Source organism: Myotis myotis, unplaced genomic scaffold, assembly GCF_014108235.1.
Source record: "Myotis myotis isolate mMyoMyo1 unplaced genomic scaffold, mMyoMyo1.p scaffold_m19_p_6, whole genome shotgun sequence".
NCBI lineage: Eukaryota > Metazoa > Chordata > Mammalia > Chiroptera > Vespertilionidae > Myotis > Myotis myotis.
The window spans coordinates 64827197-64851688 of NW_023416368.1; the positions used below are offsets into that span (position 1 = coordinate 64827197).

The 24492-nt window shown below is 36.9% G+C and overlaps 1 pseudogene; it reads left to right on the forward strand.

The window, feature by feature from the left end:
• LOC118658482 overlaps window positions 1–18147 on the forward strand; it is a 40183-nt pseudogene extending 22036 nt beyond the window's left edge.
• Window positions 18148–24492: the final 6345 nt, after the last annotated feature.

Genomic DNA, 24492 nt, shown 5'->3' on the forward strand with positions numbered 1-24492 from the left:
ACAGGAATACGCAAGTGAGTAAGTTATTGTAGTAAGCCACTGGGATATTCGTATTTGTTACAGCAGCTAGTATTGCTCTGATTATTCTGAATAACTAAATATCTATATCCTTGATATTCCCCTGCTAACTTTCTTGACTTTTTTCTCTACTCAATTTAGATCCCTTGGTTAACACTTGCTTGATAATGGTTAACCAGGTGAACCTTTGTCCTAATCTCCCTCCTGCTGGGAAAAACCACAAACTTGGATGAATCTTACTATGAGCCGTTTTGTTTATGTCTCTGTTATTCTGTGCCTCTAGAGGATATTGTATAATCTTGTAGAGTTGGACCATTACGAATTCATGGTTTCCAACCACACATGGATACTCAGAGCATCTCAGTTATTATTATTATTTCTTTACTTTTCCAAGTTAACTTGATCTCAAATTCTCCTTAGTGGTTATTTTAAACATCCATCCTCAACCCATTCCTCAGCCCACTGCAGTTTTTATTCGCCTACATAACCCCCTAAACTCTTGAGCAGCATTAGCTGTGCTGACCCCCTCCCTCTTTCTTGTTGCACCTTGCCCTTATATTCTGTGACAGCCTTGACCGTGGTCTCTCTGTTTTTCTAGATTCTTATTTAAAGTCCCTTTGAAAATTTCTCTTTTTCCACTTACTCCTTGAAGGTTGGTGTTCCCTAAGGTTCTACACAAGGCTCTTCTTTTTTTAAAAAAGAGACAAATCTTTTTTTAAAATATATTTTTAAATTGATTTTTTTCCAGAGAGGAAGGGGGAGGGATAGAGAGTTAGAAACATCAATGAGAGAGAAACATCATCAGCTGCCTCCTGCACACCCTCTACTGGGGATGTGCCTGCAACCAAGGTACATGCCCTTGACCAGAATCGAACCTGGGATCCTTCAGTCCGCAGGCCGACACTCTATCCACTGAGCCAGACCAAGCAGAGCAAGGCTCTTCTTTATTTGATATAATCCTCATCTCTTCCATGGCTAAAAGCTTGTTCCACATGCAGATGACTCCCAAAATTATATCTTCAAGTCCTGTCTTTCTCCTAAGCTTCAGAGACTTATTTCCAACAGCCAGCTAAATATTTGCATTTCTATACCCACAGCACTTAAAAGTCTTCATGTCCTGAAATAAGAACATCATTCCTGTGCCATCCTTACTCTTCTGTAAAACACTAGAAATGGCACCACTGCCCACCTACTACCTATGCTGGAAATTGGTTATTTGATTCCTCTTTCCTTTTTCCAAGTTGTCAGTTTTATGTCCTAACAATACATTGAGCCTATCGACTTCTCTTTACCTCATTGCCCCTTCTTTATTAAATGTACCTTCATCCATTGTGTGGATTATTGTGACAGCCTCCAAGTTGGTCCCTGCCTTCAGTATTGATTCCTACAATTTATTCTTTACATTGCAGCCTAAGCTGCTGTTCTTAAATATTAATTTTTTCATATCAATTTCTTGCTTAAAAGTCTTTGAAGAGTTATGATTCTAAATAGTCAAAGAAATCTTGAAAAAGAACAAAGCTAGAGTCATCATGCTTCCTGATTTTAAATTATGTTACAAAGCGACAGTAATTAAAACAGTATGATATTGGCACTGAAGATTAATGGAACAGAATAGAGAGCCCAGAAATAAGCCAATGCATATGTGATCAATTAATTTATGACAAAGGAACCTAGAATGTGCAATGGAGAAAGGACAGTCTCTTCAATAAGTAATATTGAGAAAACTGAACAGCCACATGCAAAAGAATGAAACTGGACCACTATCTTACACCACACACAAAATGAGTTTTCAAATTAAATAAAGACTTGAACTTAAGACCTGAAACTATAAAACTTCTAGAAGAAAAAATAAACAGTAAACTCCTTGACATTGGTCTTGGTAATAATTTTATTTTATTTGACAACAAAAGTAAAAGCAACAGAAGTAAAAGTAAATAAGCGGGACTATCTAAAACTAAAAACTTTTGCACAACAATGGAAACCATCAACCACATAAAAAGGCAACCTACCGAATGGTAGAAAATATTTGCAAATTATATATCTAATAAGGTGTTAAGATCCAAACAATCCAACTCAAAAATGGGCAAAATATCTGAATAGACATTTTTTTTCCAAAGGAGACATATCCATGGCCAACAGCTACCTAAAAAGGTGCTCAACCTCACAAATTATCAAGGAAAAGCAAATCAAAGCCACTATGAGATATTTTACACCTGTTAGAATGGCCATCAAGAAGACAAAAGGTAAATGTTGGCAAGGATGTGGAGAAAAGGAAGCCCCTGTGTACTGTGGTGGGAACGTAAATTGGTGCATCCACCATGGAAAAGAATATGGAGGTTCTTAAAAAAAATTAGAAATATGCTACCACATGATCCATAATTCTGGGTGTTTATCTGAAGAAAATGAAAATACTAACTTGAAAAGACATATGCATCCCCATGCTCATTGCAGCATTCTTTATAATAACCAAGATATGGAAGCAATGTAAGTGTCCATTAATGAGTGAATGGATAAATAAAATATGGTATATTTCTACAATGGAATATTATTCAGCCATTATGTTACAAAGGAAATCTTGTCATTAGCACAGCATGTATAAAATTTTCGTGCATATGCAAAATTAAATAAATCAGACAGAGAAAGACAGATACTGTATGATCTCACTTATATGTGGAATCTAAAACAACACACACACACACACACACACACACACACACACACACACAGTCCAAGCTCATGGATAAAGAGAACAGACTGGTGGTTGCCAAAGTTGGGGGTGGGGATTGGGGGGGGTGAAATTGGTCAAGGGGGCAAAAAGTTATAAAATTCCAATGATAAAATAAACAAGTCATGGGGAAGATTTAAGTGACCTTCTTTCACTTGCCCTATGCCCCACCCTGAAGGAATACACTCTGTAGTTGACTGTGGCTGGATTAGACTTCCTGGAACGTGCTGCTCTCAAAAGAACTGATGATGCTCTGTGTAGGGCTGTGATTTATAATTTAAACTTTGAGTTGTATTCTGAGGTAACCACAGACTCAACAAAACTTGGGTCCACCAAGTGGGAAGGGCGTGTGGGAGGGAATGATCTTATTTATTATGGTATTTTTTTATTTGGGTAGTGCTTTGCCTATGTTCCACAGGAAGGCCTTTTTGTTGTTGTTGTTTCTTTGACTTGGAAGAAGTTCTTTGACAGAGCATATTGCTTGGTTGAGTAAATGACCTCAAAATGCATTAGAATTGTGAAATGTCTCCTGAAATTGCCCGTTCCTAGAGAGGAACCAAATAGACTTTGATGTAAGGACAGTAGATGCAGGGGGCTCTAGTACAGGTGCTGCTAAAGCCTCCTCCAATCAGGTCTAGAATTCCTGTAAAGTTAACTGCAGTGAAAACAATACGGTTTCTGCTCAGGCCAAGGGATTCACTGACCCATTCTTATAAGTTCAAAGCAATGTGAATAGAACCTCAATCTAAAATCCACTTAGGTTTCATGGATCTTGCATGATCTTTGAGAATTCCAGATGTGCTTGTGCCAAAATTTTTAAGTTATTGGACATTCTATAGATGCAGTGATTGTCCCAGGGTAGTTCTGTTATCAACCTTCTGGCGTGCCTTTATGTTATTCACTGGGAAAGTCAGGGGTGAAAGAGAGGTGATGTAGCATTTCTGTTTTTGATAACTACAACTTAAACTACCCAGTAATTTTTAGTCCTTAAAAGGGACTTCAGGAAGATACCCAGGATTACTGAAAAGTTTCTTCCCATTTAATGAGGTAGTCTTGGAATTTCCTAGTTGTGTATCTTTGGTTCAATGGAAATATTTCAGTGTTCCGTGACCACTTGATGCAGAGCCTGCATTTCTCTATAATAAACCCCTCTGCCAAATGGGACTTGCAGACTTGCTACTGGAAAGAGTGAAGAAAATGGGTGAGTAAGACTATCCTCATGTGGGAGCATATTTCTATGGGAGTTTAGTCTTGATAAAAGTGTCAATGCAGGAATCAGACTCCTGGGGGTGACAGGATCTCCTGACCATTTCTAGGCAATAGCATTGGTGTTATTTGAGGTGGCAGGCAGGATGCCTGTCTTCTGATGTGTTTGGGTGAGTTGCTAAGCAAGCCAAGGAGAGGTTGGGTGATTAAGCAAGAAGCAAGGGATTCCTGGTTAAACTGAAGACTTCATTTGGGAACCAAAAATCTAAACAAATCTCTTGGACCCCGAGTCACATATATTCCCTGAAAAGCATGCCTTCTTTTTCTCTAATGAAATTTTTGTTGAGGGTTATGTTATTAAGGAATGAACTGGGAGGGGTGTGTGGAACTTCTTTAAGGGCATACTGTACTAGAAATCTGAAGACCTGCAGGAGATTTAAAACCAACTATTGTTATAACTTTTAAAAATTATCAAAATGCACATAAATCAAGTTTTAATATACTGTATGATGGGTGGGTAGGCTGCCCATTATACCATTTCTTTCTTTGAATTCTCAGGCATGGTTTAGCAGTACAAGAACTCTGTAACATTAACAAATTCAATAAGAATATATGGGAAAAAAGTGACATGGTGGTTTATATCTGAAGTTAGCAGAATCTGCGGATTGGGGTTGCACTTATGAGCAAGAAGACCAGACAAATTCTACTGGCATCATAAATGGTAGTCCAGCTGGATTTGATTGTCTCCAGCACGACACAGTGCGTCTCCATAGTACACCTAAGGGAACAGAGTCTGAGGAGTTTCTGTTGGGGAGTGAATTTTGATTGCAGCTAAGGTTTTGAAGGAGAGAGAGAGAGAGAAGGGGGGGTGGGGGGTGGAGAGGGAGAGGGAGAGAGAGAGAGAGAGGAGAAAGATGAGAAATAAAGTTTAAAAAAACAGTAGGTTGGAAGTAGAATTTTACAAATCTCAATACATTTAAAAATACTTCTATCAAAAGTAAAACATGTACCCCAGTAATTTTCAACCGGAGTGCTGCAAGAATTTCTAAAAACATGCAACACCTGACTATTTAGTCAGGCACACTGACCTCTTTTCCCTTAGGCTGTCAAATAATAAAAAAAAAAATGACAACAGCCAACACAACAGTAGTCATCCAGTGGGAATGAATCAAAATCATACTTTTTTTTTTGTCATATCGGCAAAAAATATAGTGTAATTTTGGTGTGCCGCAGAATTTTCATAGTTTCTGTGTGCCATGAGATGAAAAAGGCTGAAAATCGCTTATGTATGTGGTTGAGTTGATAATCAGAGCAGTTAAGGATTTATAATGAAAAGCTCTTAGTCACACCTCTTTGCGTTCTCTATTTCTTCCGCCCCAGAAAAAGCTGCTTTGAAACTGTTTCTGCTTGCAATTTCAGCTTATTGCATATAGTATACACATTATTATTACCTGACTTATTACTTTTAGACATTACTTATTGACTTTCTGCTATAATAGGCAAAATTTAGTTACTTCTATAATTTACTCATTTTTTTTAGCTTGTGCCAATATAGTTATTATTCTACATTTGTTCCTCATGGTACACTTAAATAATATACTTATTTTTAATTCTTGTCCATACTATAAGCAATAAATTTTGATCTCCCACATTGTAATGTAACTTTCCTTCACCTTTTCTTTCTTCCTTTCACCAAATTTCTGGTATTTCACTTTCACTTAAAATTTTTAAGTTTCACAAGATATAAATTCTATTTAGTAATCATAATTTATTATTCCAGGTTTTATTTAGTGATTGATTAGAAATCTGAAAATTAGCAAATACTGTTTACTTTGTTATAGATATGTAACTGCTTGTGCTCTGGCTAACAGTATGCTAAGATTATATTCCTTCCTTTGGCATCTTTTTGTTGTTTTTCCTAAAGGTATTACTAAAGTTTCTAATTTATTACATTGACTGCTTTTTTTGCATTCCCAAATTCCTAGTCACTTCTCAAGAATATTATCAAGTCTACAAATATTGTGCACAGATAGTTTTTTCCTGGAGCCTTGTATCTTCCTGCTAAAAGGTTTATAGTGAGTTTACACCTATTTTATTTTTTATAACAATTTAAAGGTGTCCGGTAAAGAGCAAAGATACATACTTATGGTTACTTCTCCATTTTAACCTTTGTTACTCCTTGACATGTGCTGAAGCAGGAAGATGCTTGTTAGAACCTAATTCTAAGCTACTTTCTTTTTTGGATTGTTCAGTCTCCTCCAACTTTATATGTATGAAACAGAACTCATTTTCTACCCCATCCCTATCCCAGCCTGCACCTCTTTAAAATGAAAATGTTCTGAATAGGTTAAATTGCCCTCACTCTCCAGGTGCTCTTCAAGACTTTATTCATTTATTTTTAGAGTTTTGGGGAAATGTCATCATATTTTGGTTTCAATTACCATTCATTTGTGGGTAAGTCCTAAATCAGTATCTACTGCTGAGATATCTCTTTTGAGAACCTCTCTTGCCTAGTAGATATGTTCTATGGCAGACTCATGGTCATCTCAACGTTAGCATGGACAAAACCACATCACCATCTTTCCTCCTGAATCTGTTCATCCTCATGTGGTCCCAGCCTCATTGAGTGAAAAAACATCATCAATTTTGCTCAAGCCAGGGATTTAGGAGTCACTCTTGACTCCTTTCATTTCTTCACGCTCTCACATCTCAACAATCATTAATTGCCGTCAAACTGACCTCATAAATTTTTCTCAAATTCATTCTATTTCTTTTCTTTTAACTTCTTCATTGTTTAAATTATTACATATATCTCCTTTCCCCCCAATTGACCTCTCCCTGGCTGTTCCCACCCCCCAGCATATACCCTTACCTCCCTAATGTCTGTGTCCATGGGTTATGCTTATATGCATGAACACAAGTCCTTTGGTTGATCTCTTACCCACTTCTACCCCTCCCCGAGCCCCTCCCCGTGCCCCTCCCCTCCCCTGCCTTCCCTCTGAGGTTTGACGGTCTGTTTGATGCTTCTATGACTCTGGTTCTATTTTTGTTCATCAGTTTATGTTGTTCATTATTCATTCTATTTCTTAATCCCTACTGCCACTATTTTAGCTGAGGCCATCATTCTGAATTATTCTAACGGTTTCCCAACTAGTCTCTTCGACCCTCTTTACTTCGTCCTGGAACACATTTCCCTCTCCATTTGCTCTGACTAGACCCCACTTATCTTTTAGGCAGTTTTCCTTTAGGAAGGTAGGGAAGAATGCTGTACATGAGGTTAGATGCTCTTGCTAACAGTATTTCCACATGACCTCAAGCTTCTCCTACCTATAACAATATCTCACTTTGTAGTATAACTTCCCTTTGTTAGCCTGTTCTGTTGAATAATTAAAATTGTGTCTATCTTACACAATATCATGTTTTTGGTACTTAGCGCAATATCTGGAGCACAGCAGAGGCTTAATACTTATTTTTTAAATGTTGAACAAATGAATGAATATTGTGTTTATTCCTTTGGAAGCTCTTTTCCAATTTTGATCTTCTTAGTATTGATCATCAAATTAGGTTAATCATGTCCTAAGAGACAGCTCTTGACTGAAAATACATGTCTTACTCAGTTATTAAACACCCATTTTCTTGAATTTCACTCATGAATTGAATTTTTTCTTTCATTGCCTGCAAAAGCAGTTTATTTTATTTTCTGCTTATCAGGGTAATGATTGTGTATCATTTGCTATTTTCTGGGGCTTCCAAGTTTTTCAGTACTCTTTTGTAATAATTAAGTCCTTTTTTAAAATTCATGAAAATAAGCTTTCAATTAGAAGTATAGTAAAGGGTTTTATCTACAAAGGCAAAAAGAAAATTGAATAGAGATAAAAACCTCAGAAATACACCTGATAATTAGGATATGTACTATAGTAAAACTTTAAATCTTTGAGTTATTATCTTATACATATTCTAAATACCCACTATTTAAATTCTAAAATTAGAAAATGCCTCAGCCATGAATTTACTTTAGCATGTCATATATGTGATGGCATGATGACCACATCACTTAATGACACTTTACATAGGTGAGGAAAGTTATATCCTGGTACACACTGAAAAGTACTTCATTCAGAGAGAGAAATATGGGAAAACCATATTTATATAGAGTCTCTTTTTACAAAATGAAATAGGTGGAAACGGAAGAGGATCAGGATATGCCACCTCAAAATATGCTGCTTTTGGCATAAGGGCTGTTTGAACTGAAGGCAAATAAGAATCAACAGATGCCTGGCTGGTGTGTCTCAGTGGCTGACGACCTATGAACCAAGTCACGGTTGGATTTCAGGTCAGGGCACATGCTCAGATTGCAGGCTGGATCCCCAGTGTGGGGGTGTGCAGCAGAATGATGATTCTCTCTCATCATTGATATTTCTCTCTCTCTCCCTCCCTAAAAAACTAGGGAAAAGATGGTCATCCATAAGCAAAAGACAGGTGCCTAGAACAGATCCTTCTTCCAGAGCCCTTATAAGGAGTCAACGCTGCTGACACCTGGATTTTGGACTTCTAGCCTTCACAACCAAGAGATAATAAATTTCTGTTTTATAAACTACTCAGTCTGTGGTACATTATCATGGTACTCTACCAAGCAAATATACTTGTCATGATAGTAGGAAGTCAATAGATGGTAAACGGAATAGATAACTGAATAAATAAATGCATAAGAGGAGAGATGACTCTTATGTTGAGGAGAGCAAGAGAAATTTCCATTGGATGTTAGGTTATCCTGAGGATCAAAATAGTTCTCAGAGTTCAGTTGATGACTTGGAGAAAATAGTAAATATGAAATTCAAATGAAGACAACTGGAAGGAAAGTGATAAATTAATGGTTTATAAATAATGAGTTGGAGCAAGGTAAGGATACCCCTTTTTTCCTATGCCACTGAATTGAAGGGCATAGGAAACTTTACTACAGCGAGGGGCTGGGAATGTGGTATAAAAACATTCATTATCTTTGCTGTACTAGATCTCATGTTCATTGATATGTCACTGAAGTACTCTAGAGATCTCACATATTCTTTGTCCTTCTATCCTTATCTAAAGGATATGCCCTCCTATGTCCTAGATCTAGATGATGGGTATCAAGATATATGTGCATGCTAATATTTCCTACTTTGATAATTGATAATTTTGGTATTCTTTTTGAATAAGTCCTTTGGATATTTTCTTATTATCTACTTGATAAAATTGTGAATGTTTTCAGATGTCCTTCTTCACATCTTTTTAGGTACTTTGAACACACAGTGATGTGCTATGGAAACCAAGAGGAAAATACAAATGCTTTCTAGGTAATAAATGTCAAAATTTAGCCATTATGTTTCAAAGATGTGTTTTATAGGCAACATCTATAAAAGTGAATAACACGTAGCCTGCCTTGTTATTGAAAACAGCAGAATATGAAGAAATGATGCAAGGCTATAAATGTGGTTTATATTATATTTACATTTTGGGCTTCATAGGAAATATTTACAAGATGAAGTTGGACTGATGGAAGCGTGGATGCCATGGTTATGAAGTTGTAAAAAGGATCCTTTGTTCACTGTCACAGTCTCAGGGAGGTCAGTGGACTTGTAGCATGTTGCTTGTTGAGCTTTGGGGAGACCCCAGGCTAGATTCTTCCTGATCTGGAGGTGCTTTCCTTTACTGGGCTTGGGTCCTTCTCATTGGAAAGGCTTTCTAGTTCTCATTTCTATTTTTCTATTGCAGTTGTTATGCTTCTAGTGTTATAGATCTAACTTAAACAAAATCTCTTGGAGTCACACAATTGACTCCTATCCAGACGGATCATACAGAAAACATGTGTGAGTGGCCACTTCCATGGTGGACTCATTAGTCTGGGAGGTAGATAAACTATAAGAGAATTTTAGAGTTAATATCCCATTTTCTCATGCTGGTGCAGGTAATTAAATGGTTTTCCTGCTTTGGAAGTTATCTAAACCTATTTCTTCTTCTGTAGAACTTGGAGAGATACTAACCTGTATCTTTTAACATAGGGTATAAGGTAAAATATGCTACACTTAGAGTGTTAGTCAGGGTTCTTAAGAGAAACAGAAAAACTAGGAGATTGAGAAAGAGAGTGAGAAAGCGAGAGCGAGAGAGCGAGAGCGAGAGAGAGGGAGGTATTGGCTCAAGTGATTTTGGAAGCTGAGAAGTCACATGACTTGCCATCTGCAAGGTGGAGACCCTGGAATGCTGGTGTAGTTCAAAGACCTGAGAGCTGGGAGGCTGATGGTGTGGATTACAATCTGTTAGAGGTCTGAGAACTAGGCATGCCGATGTTCCAAATCAGTCAGTCAGGCAGAGAGTAATTTCAAGATTCCTCTACCTTTTTGTTCACTTCATGCCCTCAAAAAATTGGACAATGCCCACTCACACTGGGGAAAGCCATATGCTTTATTCAATTTGCCAATTCAAATGTTAGTCTTTTCTGGAATCACCTTCACAGACACACCAGAAATAATGTTTAACCAGCTACCAGGCATCCCTTGGTGCGGTCAAGTTTACACACAAAATTAACCATCACAGCTACCCAACCCATGAAGCTGCCTTCTTTCTAGAACTTGATTTCAGTTCAATGTTGCTATTCAACCAGTCACTAAATCATGCTACAGAGTTAATTTTTTATAGCTTTCCTAACTGAACCATATCTTGCTTCGTAGCCTCTTGTCCTTGAGATTTATGCCTATTTTTTACTTTATCTCCCTTTTTAGGTAGGATTATAACACTTGTTTTGGCCTGTCCCGTGAACTCAGCCAACAATCTCTCAGGCAAGTTTTTTTGTCACACCCCAAAACCCACCAAATTGCTAGACACACAGAAGACATTGCAGAAATATAGAGTGATGTTTGCATAATTAATTGCCTGAACTCAGATTGCATTCAAACAGTTTGACAACCATACTGAAGTTGGCCAGGGAGCTTACGGTTCAGTGGGTCCCTTCCAGCCCTCTTACAAATGCCTGGGTTGGTCAGCTCACTTGAAAACCAAAGGAAACCTGGGGAGAAGCAAATAAAATGCTTTTAAATATCAGGTTATTATTCATATTTATTCTTTTAGCTAAGATTTGTTAAACACTTACTATGTGCCAAACACCAGAGCCAAGGTCTTATGTTAAATGGTAATTCTGGGGAAAGTATTATTATCTCCATTTTTCAGATAAGGAAATGAAGGCTTAGAGTATTAAGCAACTTGCTCAAAGTCACAGAGCTTACATGGCCTTGGAGTGAGCTGAGTTTGAATCTAGGGCTATCTAAATTTACAGCACAGGGTCATGACCTGGAAGATAACCTTTGCTATTAAGTTACGTTTGAGAAATGATGGACTCAACCACTGTCCGAAAGCGAATATCTCAGCAGCATTGCTCAGACGGTTGCCAGTAGCTGCCTCTAACAACTCAGCTGGCTCTTAAACTCTGCCTCACATTCTGAGGCACATTTCCGATAAATACGTCCAGTGTTAGATTGGCTGCCCTTGTACTATGTTCACTTCAAAGGTATAACACCAATTTGATTGGAAGAAGTGATTTTTGCCTTAACACTCCTGCTGCATAAGAATAAAGGAACAGCTGAAGTTTCCCTGTGTAATTCCTGTATAACCTGCCATGACTCCTGGCCCCACCAAGGATGTAAACTTTCATGACCCTGGTTATTATTCCCAGGGTGATTTTAAAGTTTATATATTCGTGTGTGTGTGTGTGTGTGTGTGTGTGTGTGTGTGTGTGTGTGTGTGTGTGGTGTATGTATACACGTTGGGAGAACAAAGATAAAACATGATAAATCATTCTGAACCTTAAGATCTTTTCGTTTTCTTTAGTAATTGCACAAGAGTCCCATGTGAAACGAATTACAGAGGGTCACACTGAGTACTGCACCCATTAAAACGCTTTGGGTTTACATCATTCATTAAAAGTGAGTGTGGGAGGGGGGGTGGGGATCGATTTTTGTAAAAGTTATTTCCAAAAGGAGTCAAATAAATATTTTAAATCACTATAGGTCGGTATCTTTCTAGTTCAATGAAATGGTTCTTGCTCTAAAAAAATGCACATCTTGTTTTGTTTATAAGGATCTCTAGTGTATTTTGTTTGGGCCTTTTCTACAACACTCAGCAAATTGGTTTTTACCCAAATGTTTCATATGTGCTGTATTATTTGACCATCTGTTGTTTTTGACACATTGTTTTTCTCTCTAGGTTTTATTTATTTGTTATTTTTAAAGTTGTCCATCAATGAGTTGCCCATTTAATAATTATAGAGATATTCTTGCTTGCACGTGAAGTAATGTCAATCTTTTTGTTGCCACATACTGGCTAAATTGTCTATGATCAGGAGTTTCAGCTACATACATTTGCCCATCTTTCATATAAGTATTATTGGGTTTTACTTTTCAATAGTCTCAAAATATATCTTTGTACTAAACAAAGTGGGAACCATGAAATTACTACAGAAATTCCAGTTTGAGGCTTGTATTCTCATGAAAATAAGCAGTCCACTTACTCTACAGAACCTATTCCTTATATATGAATTTAATAAAGTAGCAGCATATAAAATAAGTATCCAGAAATCAGTTGCATTTTATACAGCAATAAAGCACTATCAGAAAGGGAAACTAAGAAAACAACCCCATTTACAATAGCATAAAAGCAACAATAACCTGGCAATAAATGTAACTAGTAATGTAAAAGACCCATACTTGGAAAATTATAAGACACTGAAGAAAGAAATTGAAGAAGATGCATAGTCTTGCTAGTGTGGCTCAGTGACCGAGCGTTGACACAGGAACCAAGACTTCATGGTTTGACTCCTGGTCAGGGCACATGCCATGGTTGCGGGCTCGATCCCCAGTAGGGGGCGTGCAGGAGGCAGCCAATTGTTTTCTCTCTCACACATTGATGTTTCTATCTCTCTATCCCTCTCCCTTCCTATCTCTCTAAAAAAATCAATAAAAACAAAAGAAGATACAAATAAGTGGAAGCATATAATGTGTTCATGGATAGGAAGAATTAATGTCATTAAAATGTCCATACTACCCAAAGCAATCTATAGATTCAACACAATTCCTATCAAGATACCAATGACATATTTCACAGAACTAGAACAAATATTTGAAAATTTTATGTGAAACCACAAAGACCCCAAATGGCCACAGCAAGCTTGAGAAAAAACAACAAAGTTGGAGGAATCACACCACCTGATATCAAGCTATGCTACAAGGCAATAGTAATCAAAACAGCATGGTACTCACATAAAAACAGACATATAGATCAATGGAACAGAATAGAGAACCTAGAAATAAACCCACGCCTTTAATGGTCAATTACTATTTGACAAGGGAGGAAAGAACATACAATGGGGTAAAGATAGTCTTATTCAATAAAAAGTGTTGGAAAAATTGGATATTTGGATGCAATAATTCAAAATGGATTAAATACTTAAATGTTAGACTTAAACTCATAAAAATCGTAGAAGAAAAAAAGGCAGTAGAATCTCAGACATTTCTCATAGCACTATTTTTTTCTGATATATCTCTTCAGGCAAGGGAAACAAAAGAAAAAAAAACAGATGGGACTATATCAAACTAAAAAGTTTTTTCACAGCAAAGGAAACCATCAACAAAATGAAAAGAAATCCACTGAATGGAAGAACATATTTGCCAATGATAAAGGGTTAATTCCAAAAATTTATAAAGAACTTATAAAACTCAACATCTAGAATAATAAAAGCATACTATGCTAATTAGACTGGATAGCTGAATGACCTTCCAGATGTCCTTCCAGATGACCTTCTGGACGAAGCCGGGCTGTGAGGACCACAGCTGTGAGGGCCAGGCCCCTTGCATGAATTTCGTGCATTGGGTCTCTAGTCTATATATATAAAAGGCTAAGTGACAGACCGTACATCTGTCTGACTGTCTGACTGACCAACAGACAAGCTGGGACATATGACACACACTAGCAATTTAAAAATAAATATTGACTCATGCATGCGCCATGCATATAAAGCTCCCATTGAATTTCTTAATAGTATTACTCCTTCAGGAATGCTGTATCATAAATTAAAATTGAAAGTAGGTGCAATCATCATGCTACTGAGAAATCTCAATAGTAAATAAGGTCTTTGTAATGGTACTAGATTTATTATCAAAATTGTGACCTAACATAATTGAATCTGAAGTATTAACAGGATCTGCAGAAGGAGAGGTTGTTCTGATTCCAGTAATTGATTTGTCCCTGTCTGACACTGGCCTCCCATTTAATCTAATTCAAAGACAGTTTCCCATGATGCCAGCATTTGTGATGACTATTAATAAATCACAAGGACAAACTCTAGACAGAGTAGGAATATTCCTACCTGAACCTGTTTTCAGACATGGTCAGTTATATGTTGCTTTCTCTCAAGTTCGAAGAGTGTGTGATGTTAAAGTTGTAAATACTTCATCAAACGGGAAATTAGTCAAGCACTCTGAAAGTGTTTTTACTCTTAATGTGGTATACAGGGAGATATTAGAATAAGTTTGATCAATTTATTAGCCATTGTTTTTATCAATGTTGTTTATATATCATGTTTTTGTTGTTTTTATATTGTCTTTGCTGTTGTTATGTCATGTTGTTATTGTTTATTAATCAATTTATATATTATTTTCATATACATTTTACTAATTTTCTTTTACCTCTGACACTTCTATTATAAAGGGCGAATAGCAATATTAAAATTTCTTCTAATTAATTTCCTTTCAATTTGCACGAATCGTGCGCCGAGCCATTTCTTTACAAATAATCCAATTAAAAAATTGTCAAAGAACCTAGACAATTCCCCATACAGGCTATACAGATGGTCAATAGACATTTGGAAAAATGTTCAACATCACTAATCATTATAGAAATGCAAATTAAAACCACAATAAGATACCATCTCACACCTCAGAATGGCTATCTATAAATCAACAAATAGCAAGTGTTGGCAAGGATGTGGACAAAAGGGAATCCTTGTGCACTGTTGGTGGGAATGCAGATTGGTGCAGCCACTGTATAAAAGCTGTATGGAGATACCTCAAAATATTAAAAATGGAACTGCCTTATGACCCAGCAATTCTTGGAATATATATGAAGAAACCCAAAACACTAATTCAAAAGAATACATGCAACCCTATGTTAATTGCAGTGTTATTTACAATAGCCAAGCTTTGGAAGCAGCCCAAGTGTCCATTAGTAGACGAGTGGATAAAAAAGCAGTGGTACATTTATACAACGAAGTACACTATAAAAAAAAAAAGAAAGAAAATCATACCTTTCGCAACAGCATGAATGGAGCTGGAGAATATTATGCTAAGTAAAATAAGCCAGTCAGAAAAAAACAAGTACCATTTTACTTTGCTTTTACTAATTTGTGGAATCTAATGAACAAAATAAACTAACAAACAAATTAGAAAGAAACTCATCGAGACAGAGAACAGACAGACAGTTGTTGGAGGGTAGGGGTGTTGGGGAGCTGGGTGAAAAAGGTGAAGGAATTAAGCAAAAACCAAACAAACTCAGAGTCACAGACAACAGTACGATGATTACCATAGGAAAAGGGGGTGGGGAGTGGTAGAAGAGGGAAAAGTGGGGAGAAATGGTGATGAAGGAGACTTGACTTGAGGTGGTGAACACAATACAGCATACAGATGATACATTATAGAGTTATACAGCTGAAACCTAAATAATTTTATTAACCAATGTCACCACAATAAATTCAATTAAAAAAAGGAAAGAACTCCCAACCTGGAAGAGATAGAGGCAAAGGGAGAGATAAAGGGCTATCTATGGAAGAGCTGTGAACTGGAGAAAGTGGGGGGAAGGGGGGCAAAGACAGGGAGACAGACAGGGGAAGACGTGTAAGAAAAAAAAAGAAAATAAGTAGTCCATTTTCCTTGCAAAACCCATTCCTAATCAGTATTCCTCTCCCTTGTTGTGTCAGAAAACTCCAATTTTGATGGGGAGATCAGCATTCCCAACCCTTGAGATCAGCAATGTGACTCATGGATGCAAAACAGGCAATTTTTGGAAAGGCCAGGTGCTGGTTTATGCAACTGTCTGATGACAGACAGAGCAGATGGCTCAACAAGGCAGACTTTGGAACACTGCCTGTTGATCTTGCCATAAACATGAAAATTTTGTTCTGTCTACTGGATGTGGCAGTCTTCCTCTCCATCAGGGATGAATATTTCCATCACCAATGTCCAAAGACTAAATCTCACCGTTAACTTTTGGAAATCTCAAAGAACAAAGCTATAAAAGAAGTTTTCTCTTTTTAAGAGCTATTTAAAACTCTGGCTGGGGTCTTGACCTATAATTTGTGGAAATTGATAAACATTCATGGAAAAAGAGGTCATTGTGTAACCTACTGGGATTCTAGGATACTGACACATGTCAGTATTATAATACTAAATTAGTAAACTCAGACTTTATTTCTACCTCTCCTACTAATTGAATTGACTGGGTTACCTTAAATGAGTTACTTAATGTTTTTGTACCTCAATTTTTCTTTTTGAAAATCTAAATTAAGTTGACACACAGGTATAAATAAGAGTTTTTTCTAATTCCCGGATCTTCAGGTATTTTGTATATACTTATGCCATTGTTGATCTATCAAATGAATTCATAACTCAATTAGGTTTCCGACGAGTCGGACGTGGAAAAACTAATCCTGTTTACTTCTTCTTTGACACTGATCCATGGCAGACAAAGTTTGTTCTTCATTGCCTTCCCCCCTAAAATGCCAGTATTCTTAAACAAAACAAAATTATTGTTTCTTCAAGTTATTTTTCAAGAATCATTTGAATTTGCTCATTGTGTTATTTTGAACAAATCATGTGTTTTTAGGCCTTCCCCCTAAATATTTTATAAACAAATCTTGTCTTTTAGGTTGAGTCTGTGGTCCTCCATTTATTTTAGAATAATGATTGGTCTCTGAACCTCTCTCTAAAATTTAAACTAAGAGTATAACATTTCTTAAAAAGTATCCAGAATAAAATTAATAATAAAACATTTTATAGAATTTGCCTCCATTTTTATCATTAAAACACTACTGGTAATTTAGGTTCTTGTGTTAATTTCAGGACAAGCAGATATTAGTAGAAAAAGGACTCATTATCAAAGAATGATATCCAAATTAAAACATCAATTGATTGGCTTATTTTACTAATTCTATAATGAGATGCTTGATTCTAATTATATATAACTTTAAAATTGTTTATTCAATTGGTTTTATGTGAAGTTGGACATCAAATTTGATTGCTTAATGGAATCACTTGAGAGCTTAAAATTTGATGTATAGGTCTTTCCTCCAGATATTATGTTCCAAGTAATTTGGCTTTGGTATTAGTTGTTAAATTAATTAAAACAAGGAGGCCATTAGATTGATGTGGCTCTGATGCCAAGAGGGCCTACATAAACAACCCAAAATCTAAGCCTGTAAATGCCACAAGTTTATGAAATTAAAACCTAAAGGCAACCAATCACAAGCAGCCAACTGGGCTTTAAGCTATAGTCTATCAATAATTTCATGTTTGGGGGTGAGTGGGTGGGACAAGGTACAACAATGTTAGTGGCCTTGCTGTGGTGAGTCCTGCCTGGAGCCGCTGGGGGCACCTGAGGTCCCCCAGGTTGTGCCAGGTCAGGCCAGGCCAGGCCAGGCCAAGCTGGGCTCCAGTAAAGCCGCCCTGAAGGCCAAGGCAACCCAGGCTGGGAAACGGCAGAACTCAGCCAAGGGAAAAGTGCCCAAGTCAGCGCTGGCCAGGTTCCAGAAGTCAAGGCTACCTTGGAGTGACCCTGAAGTTTATGACCAGTGCAAGAAGGACCATGCCTGAGCCCGTCACCCAGCAGATTGTGAGTCCCAGCCAAGGCTACAAGGCCTGTGACTGGCCTGTGGACAAGAAGAAGAAAACAAAGGCACCATGTTCACCGAGAAACACTTGCAGAAGTTCCAGCAGGAATACTTCAGCAGCTGGGCTCCTGGGAGAGTACAGCGGGAGAGACACTCGGTCCAGTTTCCTCCTCTGACCTCACAGCCACTGCTGGCCCCAGGATCCTGCCATGCACAGGGGGCTGGCCAGGCTGCAGCTAAAGCCAGGGGCAGGCTGAGTGGAGCTGATGAGCTGGAAGCCTGTGGGAGGATTTAAACTTAGAAGGGAGCTGAAACTGGAAGGTTTGGGAGGAGCTATTTACCTGCCCAAGAGGAATAGTTCTGGGCCTCTTGGCTGTTTGCTGTCCAGAGGGAGAGGCCAGTTACTAGGCCCTCGGGGCCACACCTCTAGGACTAGGAGGAGGGCTGCTGGGTATGCTTTCAGAATCCAATAAATGTGGGTGGGCTCAAGGGAAGGGGGGGGGAGGGGAATGTCATTATTTTACCTCCACCTTTTTTGTATAAAGGTCCTTCCCCTGGCTCCTGTCAGTGGAGCTCTCTGAACGAATTGTGTTTTCGCACTGCCCAATTAGAATCATATTTTGCTCAAATAAATTCTTAAAATAATAATAAAAAAGATATCAGCTCAAACAATAACCTTCACTAAATAGGATAAGGTACCCAAAGATAAAGTAAGTACAAGACAGAGAGTAAACATTGCATTTACAACACTACCTGTAGCTACCATGGAGTTTCAGTATGTCAGGTTACATTTCATGTGTCTCATCTCGCAGATTTGACCTTGTAGAATATAGTCTTGCATTGGCAGTGATGAAATCTTCCTAGGCCAGGGGTTATCGGACTAATCTTCTCCTGGGTACATTTTCTCTGTTACTGTAATAATGAGCAGAAATAAGCCTTGGGCCTTTTCTAATCAGTCTTTTGGCAACAGTATCGCTCTATTATAGGAGAATAAAAGCGTTTTTTAAAAAGACTCCAATATGATTTCTTTTTAGAAATCATTTTTAGAATTAATTTTTCTTTTAAGTGTAACGAAAAACTTTGCATTTTAACATATATATTGAATGTTAAAAGGGTCTGAGAGATCTTTGTTCTGGACAGATTTTGAAAAAATTCTGGAGAAAGCTGAATTGGCTCTCATATACCAGTGAACACAATTATTTAGAAAACACACCAAGTTCCTTCTTAGCCAATGATTAGTCAAAACATTACATCTCTTAATAAAAGCAATAGCTGCTACTCTAGGAAATGAAAATAGGAAAGCTGGCATCAGTCAGTGTTTCTATGATTATAAATGTCATCTGGGTGCTTTGTCCTGTGTCGTATACCCAGGGGACGAGTGCCATCTCATCTTCTAGCCTCCCGCAGGTTAACCAAGCAAGATAATCATGACTGGCTCCCAATTTGGAGAAATTTGAGTTTAGAGTGAACACCTAAGGTTACCTCTGGAGGTGATGCTGACCCCTTCTGATTACAGAATTTACTCTAAGTCGCTTTAGTTTTGAAGAGGCTCAGGAAGGCTCAACATGATAACCTTTCAATATTTCTTTGAGAATAAAAGATATTTTGCTAATCATGCAACATTTTTAGAAATAATTCCAATATCGTCAAAGACTTTCCATATTAAGTCAGCTTCATGGATAATTAAACTAATCCATGCAATAAAATGGAAAATCTTTAAATAAAACCTGAAAAAGGAAAAATAGAAAATAATGCAAGACATGGCAGAAAGAGTGCAAGTAAACAGGTCACAGTGTTCCATATGGTTATTAAAGTTGAGCAGCCAATTTTGTTTTAGGCTTCCTGGTTTTCAAAGAAAATGGGGAATAAGAAAAGATGATATATGTCATCTACAGAGAGGAAACACAAATTCTCAGGGAAATATCCACATTATTCTCAGAAAAGAGAAACGCGTACAATTCAAATTTCATTGTCTGAGGGAGGAGAGCTTAATTGCATTCTTCATGTCCTTCATGTCAGTAAATTCCTTAAATCTTTAGAGGATGCCACTTTTGTGAAGACCTTTGGGAAGGTTGTTGGTCAATCTATCCTGGCTCAGTGAATACAAAGTGTGTTATCAAATTTTTTCATTGACATCTCATCATCAACCAGGTGTGAGGAATTGTGAGAACTCAGAGTTATATTAATATACCAATTCTCAAATTATGTCACTACTATGTTACATACATCTCAGTTGGAGTCATCCCTGGAATAAAATGATATCCACATAAACCATGTGGATGCAGGTTGCTTTTGATTTATGTAGTTTCTATAGATTGTTTGGGGAGAAAATTAAGAAAAGAGTGTTCATCCCTAGCAGTGCCTCAGAATCTCCTGTGGAAAAATGTATAAATATTTCCACAGAATCGGAATATCTAGGAATAAAGGCCTAGCATCAATATTTTAAAAACGTTTTGCAGGTAACTTTGATGCAAATCCAGGGTTGAAAACAATAGCAATAGTGATTGCTACAGTTTTCCAAAGAGAAGAGATATAGTGAGGAAGAGGAGGAGAAGGAGGAGGGAGAGGTGGAGGAGGATGATCAAGATCTTTGAACAACTACTGTAAAAGATTGGTACCAACTTTTATATTTTTTTAATTGCCTCAGATATAGCTAATTCTTCATAAAATGTCTCCATGTGCTGTTTAGAAAGACCATGGTATTTAAAAATTTAATAGCAATTATTTCTGTAAAACATTGAATTTAAAAGACTTTTTAATATATTGAAACTTTTGTAATAATTTGATCCAGAATAGAAGTAAGCCCTGGCCACCTCTGTTTCATGCACTGACATAATATATTTTCATCTTTTACCTTCTACTTACATTCAGTTTACTCAAGAGGCCCTGAACAATGTGTAATGGAGGTTACATGGGGCTGAGTTAAGTGGAAATGACTTGCAGAAGTTTCCTATTCATCATGCCTTATTTCTGTAGTACCTATGACCAAGAACAGATGGTCTCTGAAACACAAAGGCTGTACAAAATGCTACCTCAAACAAAGACCTCTGGTGACTCCGTGGTACAGATAGATTATTGATAATGAAATACCATTTTCAAAATTTGACATCTAGCTTATTTATGAAGTTAGATTTCAATGATTTGTCATGAACTTTATGAGTGCTTCTTGTTTATCCAAGCTGTGAAGCAGCAAGTGTTTTTCCTCTTCATCATATATGTACACATATATCTAAATAAATACCTATATGCATATTTATTTAGAAAATAAACTGAAAAGGAAAATTTTTAAGTATTTGTTGTAATTGTTGATGCATGAAAGGAACCATTGAAATCCAAAATTTTGTAGGTGTACTGGATTCTAAGAAAATAGAGCGGGGGGGGGGGGGGGGACACATTGGTTTATATATGTATATTTGTAATAAAAAATTTAGAATTATTTTTAATGACTAAAGTGATTTTTAAAACTTGGAAACAAAATCTCCTAGAAGAACAATCAAATCCCAAAAGAGTTAACTGAACACATGGCTATGGCCTTTTGGATTTTTGCACATTAAATCTGAAAAGTAACTTTTTGCTGTAAGGCCAAGGTTAGAAACTAATCAGACAAATAAACTGATGGACTATTTGAAAATATAGCATACATTTTCTTAAGGAAACAAAATAAAGTAACATGTGGGCTGTAATGAAAGACCATTTATACTGCCTCTCTTTCTCTTTATAAATTTATGCCATGTGTAAATGAGAGAGAGGGAGAGAGGGAGAGAGAGAGAGAGAGGGAGAGGGAGAGGGAGAGGGAGGGAGGGAGGGAGGGAGAGAGAGAGAGAGAGAGAGAGAGAGAGAGAGAGAGAGAGAGAGACTGAAGGAGGTGAAGGATGGAGGGCACAAACTATTGTAATACATTTTGCCTTTAGATCAGCAGGATACTTTGGGTGTGTGGTAAGCAGCTGTGAGAAAGATAAGTGATTTCCCACCTCCCAGGGGGCATGCCCTTGGGATAAAGAATGAACAGCAACTCCTGCTGTTGGCAGTAAAGTGGGCACTTGATTTCAAAGAATGCCCGAGATTATATGAAACCTACTAAAATTGGGCCAGAATCCACTTCTCACATAAGCATGTGGACTAAATTGGAGTATCAATTTATAGAAGAATTATTAAGCTCTATATCAGATGTTCTGTAATAATTAAATTTTGCTCTGTAAAATAAATTGAATTATGTTCTACAATAATTAAAGTCATGTACCACTTAACGAAGTTTCCTTGGTCACTGATGTTTCTTAGAACACCACTGCTTTCTTTCTGTGTTTGAAACAAGTTCTGGTTGAAATGAAAGGCGTGGCCCCTGAGTCCCACTGAACTCTCACTCATCATTGGTTCTCTGGAATTTTGCCTCATGGGATATTTCAAAAGCCGTGTATGAAAGGTGCAACAAGGAACAGCACACAGGCATATTGCTCCATTGTCCAAAAAGACTCAATTTACAAAATCCAAGTTCAAAGATAAAATTATTAAGAATTTCAAGACAGTAAATAATAGCAGAGCACTAAACTAAACATGGGACTCTTTGAGCATAGTTATATGTGTAAACATTTCAGTTATATGGATATGTACATTTTCAAAACTCAATGAACTTAAAATAGGTGCAATTCATTATATGCACATTATAACCAAATAAGAAAGCAACAAAAAAACTACACCCTCAGTCTTCAACTAAATCCAAAATTGCAAAAACTCTTTATACTTTATTAATTTAATTTTTCTGGTGACTAATCATATACCAAACAAAATGGATTAGATATATCAGTTACCAGCCTCCTCCTCCATTTCCTCCCAGCACTATGACCTACTTCAATAGTTACTTAAAAGTAGCAAAACTATTACACAGTTACAGAGGGTAATTTTCTGTCTTGTTCTATATATATATATATATATATATATATATATATATATATATATATTTTTTTTTTTTTTACAAAGAAAGCATAGTAACCCCTTTGAATAGTGCATGAAAAGGGGGATTGTAATGATCAGTCTACAATTTCCTAGACAACGCATAATTGTTTGCTTCTGTTATGTCTCATGGAGTATGTAATGTATCTGCAATTCCTGAGAAATTTACATTATTGTGTTTTTTTTTCTATGACAGTATAAACTCACAGAAAGAGAAGGCTTTGACAGGGATCATGAAACTTTGCCTCGATGTATTCATTTGTCCTGGTCAAGGATGCATATGGAAAGACATTTCCCGCAGTGCCAACTGAGTCGCCTCACTGAGAAGGAATGAAGTTCAGCGTGGCTGAGCCTCCTGTTCATACTAAGTTTTCACATCTGTAACATGGCCAAGAGCTTTAACATACTTTCTTATGATTTTATTTTACCGTTTTCCCAACCACTGAGCTTTAGCAGGATGGTGAATTATTTTCACATTTGTAATACAGGAGCTATACTATTTAATTACTAGTACTTCTCAGTTCATGGAGGCAATGCTTGCTAGAGGTACTTTGTAAAGAAATGTATGAATACATTTTTTTCTACCTTAGTGCTGTTTTATTTGTTCAGAGCGAATGATATCATCACTTTGAGTATTTGCTATATTTAAAAGTAAAAATCCTTTAAAGAAAATACTATAAATGAAAGAGATTTCAGGCATTAAATAATTTCTTTAAAGCTAATTGCAGTCCAACAAATTTCTCAGGGCCTTTCTTTAAAAAAATATTTGTATTGATTTCAGAGATGAAGGGAGAGGGCCAGGGAGAGGGAGAAAGAAACATCAGTGATGAGAGAGAATCACTGATCAGCTGCCTCCTGCATGCTCCCTACTGGGGATCGAGCCCACAACTTGGTGCATGTGCTCTGACCAGGAATTGAACCAGGACCTCCTGGTTCATAGGTCAACGCTCAACCAATGGGCCACACGGGCCAGGCTCAATGCCTTTCTGTGTAGCCTACATGAGGTAATTCTCAAGCTTAGGCTAAGGGGTACAGCCTGGGAAATCAAAAGTATTTCTAAGCCTGTTGTACAGAAGAAGAGCACAAAACATAGAACACACTTTCTAAATCTCAAAAACCATTATTCAAAATATTATTTTCTGAATTACTATTATAGTTGACCTTTAGGGGTGCAGATCCCCAGCGCAGTTGAAAATCCATGTTTAACTTCAGACTCTCCAAAAACTTCAATCATCCTTGGTATCCATGGGTGGATTGGGACATAGAGAATTAGAGCTACAAGATTCCTTTGTGTCTCTCTGACCCCGAAGAAATATGCATTACTAATCTTTACTCTCAAAATTAGTCCTTCATGACCATTTTTATTTTTAACATTATGGAACACATAGAGAACTATCAAATTATAATGTACAACACACTGGAATAAACTGGGATAATCTATACAATGTTTAGTGAAAAGATGATTACATTTATTTTATGTGGTATAAATATATACTTTGTAGATATTAAATATTGAATGTGCTTAAAATGTCCAAATAAAATTTTTCAGGGCTCTCAATGAAAAACTTGTACTTGCTTCCATGAGCATAACATTTTAATATTAGGTTTTATGTTTTCAATGGCTATATTTAATTCTTGATTAATACTTTCAAATGATCACCACCAATGATAAATTTTGTTTAAATGGGTATGT